The sequence below is a fragment of the Maniola hyperantus genome, chromosome 22, assembly GCF_902806685.2.
Source record: "Maniola hyperantus chromosome 22, iAphHyp1.2, whole genome shotgun sequence".
In the NCBI taxonomy this organism is placed as follows: Eukaryota; Metazoa; Arthropoda; class Insecta; order Lepidoptera; family Nymphalidae; genus Maniola; species Maniola hyperantus.
In genome coordinates, this window is record NC_048557.2 from 7727477 (window position 1) to 7733502 (window position 6026).

Consider the following 6026-nt stretch of genomic DNA (forward strand, 5'->3'; position numbering starts at 1 on the left):
CACCGTCACTTGAGACGATTCCCCATACATCCAAATCTGTTTAGACATTTATTTTAATTTTTTATTTAATAGGAAGCCAACGGTATACAAAGAAATAACTAATATATGACGACTTATATAAACTTAAGACTATCAATGCATACTCACTTACCTACTGGCTAACTCAACATGCTTAATCTAAAACGTCTAAATAGTAATAAGACAATTCTTTGCATAAAATCTATAATTAAATTAATTACTTAATAAGCTAAAAGTACAATCCTTATACCTTAGTACCCTACTATTTCAAAATGAATCTTTAAATATTCTATAGTAGTTATGGTGGAATAAAGAAACACACATCTACATGAATCCTGAAAACGTACTTTTTTTGGGCAGTCGCGGTCGTGTGAAAACGCTACTAAGTCATGTAAATAGTTAAAAAGGTTACTTAATACTTAAGAAGCTCTGAAATAGCCTATTAAATAAGTAGTTTCTCTATGTTATTATGTTTTAAACTTAGTTTTATTAGCGTAAAGTGAGTTGTATGAACAGTATGGCAGAGTGCATTATGCTGTCAATGATCGGTAACGAAGTTTGTCTACTCTATGTTGGGATAAGTACCGTCTGCAAAATAAAAATCTACATAATATAAAAGGAAAAGCTGACTGACTGATCTACTAACGCACAGCTCAAACTACTGGACGGATCGAGCTGAAATTTGGCATGCAGATAGCTATTATGACGTAGACATCCACTAAGAAAGGGTGTTTGAAAATTCAAGCCTAGAAGTGGTAAAATAGGGGTTTGAAATTGGTGAAGTCTAGGCGGACAAAGTCGTGGTCATAAGCTAGTAATATTATGAAAGTGAAGACATTGTGCGTGACACATACGCGTTGGCGCGGAGTTTATGCACCTTTTGACATCTTCGAACGTGCTTCGAATAATGGCGATCCGTTTGGAGGGTTGTTTCAAACAAACAAAAACACAGTGCAGTGCCTTACAGTAATAATGATTTTATAGTCACTGCATTTTATGATTTAGTTTATGTGAATATGTATAGAGACAATAGAGATTGCATTTAACTAAATACAATAGGTGGCCTCATTGCTTGAAGTGCGTGATATTTTCCTGACGTTCAATTCAGTAATGGATATAATATGACATGCGTTGCATGTTTGAATTAAAAATAGGTTTATGAATTTTACAATTCATTTCTGTAAATTGTAAATTGTTGTGACATGAATTTAAAAAATAGGTATATCTGATCAAAAACAATGACTTAATAATGTTCTCACTGTTACTTTTTATTACATAGCTCCATTAGCTCTTGATGAATCTTACCTGGTGTTAAATCATGATGCTGACTTAGATGGAAGCCAGGCTAACTTGGAAGAAGTATGGGAGTTTTTATTAAATCCATACATTTGGTTTCTACATGGCACATCACAACTTTTTTGAAAATAGAATAAGTAAACATTTTTCTACTTTTATCGTACCAGAACGCTTGGAACCACAGACTTGCCGGTAGGGTGGTAACTAGCCACGGCCGAAGCTTTCTACTAAACCAGACCAGACATCTTTATAATAAAAATAACAATATTCATTTATTTTAATTGGCAAAATATAATATTGTTTTACCTGACGCTACTTAGATTGAAGGCACTTGGGCGAGACACCAAGACACAATAAAATTATCGATATTTTATATTCCGCGTAGCAAAATATTGTTTCAGATTTTATTCCTATTTTTATGGTATTTTGGAAAATTTAATGAACAGGCATTAGGTAGGGGTTTGTATACCCATGCTGCACAAGCTTTACACTTAGTTAGAAGGGAAAGGGGAATAATAATCATTATTAACGTGACTAATATTCTTCAAAAAGACTTCTGAAAGTGCTTTTAAATCGTTTAGTGGATATATTATCACTTGTTCAGAATGGCCTTTTGTATTTTATACTTACTGACTCCTATTTGTTTCAGAAGCTGCGATGATTCCGGATCAACACGTCAAAGTTTAAGACAGCGCTTTCCAATAAATTGTGAATAGATGGTGTAATATAAAATGATATTTTTGTTAACCCTTTTCTTCCTTTGCAACCTTTAGCTATAGGTACTAAGTATACCATTCAACGCCAGAAAAGTTGGATTAAATCCACAGACCACCACCTATAGCCGGACACCCCTGATCGCCAAGCTTAGGCAGTTGCTAAGCATAAAAGTCGGCCCACGCCCGTTCAGTACCCTCATTCCGCACATTGTCTTGATTACTTACGTGAATTTTGAGTCAACTTTTACGATTTTGTTGGACGAAGGGCGAGAGGTCTAAAGTTACTATTTTTTTTAAATAGCTCAATCAATTTCACCCGCACGTCACGTTTTCACGGTTAGCCTGGGAGCTGCGCCGGTGCGCGGGGCGTCCCCACCCCTATTGCCATCTCCATCTGTCGCGGCTATTAGGTACATAGTACGATTTCACAAAAATCCGAATAAGTATATTACACAGTTATAGCCGATTTAGTGCGATTATGTTCCAACATCCGATGTACAGTACGCGACAGGTCGAGATGGCAATCGGGGCATCACCATCCCGATTGCCATGTCAACTTGTCGCGTACTATACAAGCAAACAGGTCTTTTGTGATATCAATCTTTAGTGTACAAATTATTCGATAAACACTAAACTATACAATGAACCAAAAGCTTAATTTGCTATTATCCACTAAAACAGGTCGAATCTGTATGATGCAACATGCAGTATGCGAAATGCACCGCCCGCCCTCCCACTGCTAACCATGCAGCATCCTCAGGAGATGTAGAATTGCAATTGTGCATTGTAAGGTCTACATCTCCTGAGGATGCTCCGGTGTCGGGGCGAAACGTGCCTCGAGTGTGTTTTGGGATTTGTGTGGTGCTGCGTGGTGGTGGTGCGGGTGCGTATTGCTTCTGCTTTTTCCTGCATGGTTGGCAGTGGGAGGGCGGGCAGTGCATTTCGCATGCTGCATGTTGCATCATACAGATTCGACCTGTTTCAGCGGATTATAGCAAATTAAGCTTTTGGTTCATTGTATATCATGGACTTCCGCAAAATAACGCCTGCTTCTATAAAACACTAAACTATTATCCTGCTATAAGATTGTGCATAAAATCCGTGTAAAGTGTTCAACATACAGGCTAAAGTTCCTGGAAGGCTAGAAACCGGAAGTTCACCCGCAGACAACATGGCCGCCGGCCACTTCCGCCGGCAGAATTTCCTGTTCGGAGCCGTGGACAGTTTAAAAAGGCAAACTAAATCTATTTGCCCGAGTTTATTTTCTAAACTGTTTTCTATTCGATTTTTAAGGGACCCATTCCACTGAAAATAACCTAGAGTTATTTTCAAGTTAACGTTAACAGTGCGAAAATTTCTTATAGGATAGGAAATCTCTAATTTTAATTAAATGCATAAATGCAATAACTAAACAGTAGTACTTTAATCAGTGATCTCTACAAATAGTTCTCAATTACAATAATCGTAACTCTCACGTATCGCACATGGAAACCACCAACGTAACACAACCAGATCAATCGAACCTAACCTATTGTGCGTAATATTGCTAATATCTGCTAATATCTGCTATCCCGGCTCAGTAACTACCCACTTAAGCGAAATGCGGTACTCTGTATTAGAAACACCAAGTTATTTGCTGAAAAAAGTTTGAGTCTCCTAAGTATCTATGCAGAATAATAGATCACTTTACTACGAGGGACAGTCAAATACCTTGTTTACCATATAAGCCTCTATTGGAAGCAGGAAATAAATGTAGGTACGTTAGCATATCCTGAAGTGAGCTGGCCCAAATTTATGTGCATTGATATTTTAATACTTGGACTGCAGGCTGGACTTATATTAATGCATCATAACATATTGCTGTTGGTATGTTAGATAGACTTTGCGTCGTATCCCATATTAGAGCTACGGGCTACCCCTTTAATGCAATAATAGAAGAGAGAGGCTTTATTTGGATATTAATGTGTGCTTCTAGATCTTTACACATATGATTTTACTAAGATCCAGTTGCATATAACAGGCAGTTAAAGTTTTTTCATACCTCCATTACTAGGGTGGAAAACTCTGACCTGTTTTAACCATTTTACTTTTATTGATGGTCAAAGTTTACAGGTAAGTAATATAACTTTAACCAGTTGTAATGCAATGCCTAAGAGGGGAATTTTATTTTATTTTTAATATTTAGACCAGGGCATGGTTGCAATAACACCTGGTAACTGGACGCAGCCTTCTTAGATCGAGTTTAACTCACTCAGGTGTGACACTAGTCTAGCAAATGTCCAAAAAATTATGCAGATATTTCCTTTTCCGGCCACGATTTTAATAACAGATTTACGCATAGTTGACATTAACTTGAAAATGTATAGGTACATAAATATATAATGAAGAAAAAAATTGAGTAGGCTTTTTTGGTCGAGTAAAAAGTTTAAACAAAATACATGCAATGTACAAACTTACACATACCGCCATCACAGAAATGATAGTGTATATCTCTGCACTGCAGAACCAAGCGTAGTTCCGAAGGAAGCCGGTGTTGCGACAACACGACCAACCGCATCCGGCATGCCCTACTGTGCATATTATGCTTAATGATTTATAGCCTGCGATACGGCAAGTTCAAAGTTGCAATATTTAATATTTTTGCTACCAGTAAGTAAATCATATTATTTTTCCCGTCCTTGCTTACTTCAGTGTAAAATTAAAATTTTATCTCTCACTAACTTTCTTACAATTGCTTCGTAGTTTACCTCTACGACGTAGCAGGCTATTTAGATTTATATTCTACAGTGGGCGTAGAGTCTATGCTGCCATAGATTAAGCCTATTATAAAATTAAAATATTATTTCTCACTAACTTTCTTACAATTGCTTCGTAGTTTACCTCTACGACGTAGCAGGCTATTTAGATTTATATTCTACAGTGGGCGTAGAGTCTATGCTGCCATAGATTAAGCCTATTTCTGTAGGCGTAGACACAGGCATATTTACGTTGCATACTAAAAATGTTGGATAAACAATCTACATCATATGAGTAGGTACGACATGTAATGCAGACATTTTACTATTGATCGAAATATGAAAGAAATAACCTCTCCTTACTTTTAACATGTTTTCAAGTATGTACCTATGTGATTCCTACCTATTATTATAGGAGTATATATAAAAAAGGCATCTTCTAAGTAAACACGACCCATGTTAGGCCACATCATCACTTTACATCATTTGTGGATAAAATAAAAAGAAGTATTTGAAATATCGAGACGTGCGTCAAAGCGTATCTCTAACGTACGTTAAGGCATAGTTCCACAGGAAACAGGGGTCTTGGACAATATGGCCGACACGTCCGGTGTTGACGTATATACTGCGTGATTTACGAGTTATCTCCTATTGACATGCTGAATGTTATCTGCCTTGACCGCTTGTTGTGATGTATGTTTATACACGACAGGTCGAGATGGCAATCTGGGTATGAGGTGAGGGGAAGCCCCGCACATCCGCGTGTCACGCCCGCTCGCCCGCTCTGGGTTAGCGCGGGGGCTGTGCGGATCTGCCGGGCGTCCCCACCCCGATTGCCATTTTGACTTGTCGCGGACTAAACCTCATAGTCTATAGATTTGGCATGGGATAGCTATGTGTAGAATGGCAGTACCTCGCACCGGAAAACGCAGCGTTTTAAGCGCACTAGGTGGTTAGATGACGACGTAACAGGTATGACTCACAGGGAGCCGCTGGATTGAAGCGGCGCTAGACCGTGGCGTGTGGAAGTCCATACAAGAGTACTACCTCCAGCAGTGGAGGATAAGAATTAATACTTTTTATTTTCATGGTGGGAATTTTGAAATTTCTAGCAGTAGAAATACACATTCCGTGAAAATTTCGGGTCTCTACCTATTTTGGTTCACGAGATACAGCCTGCTGACAGACAGACAGACGGATAGACACTGGACAGCGGAGTCTTAGTAATAGGGTCCCGTTGACACGGAACCCATAAAATGAG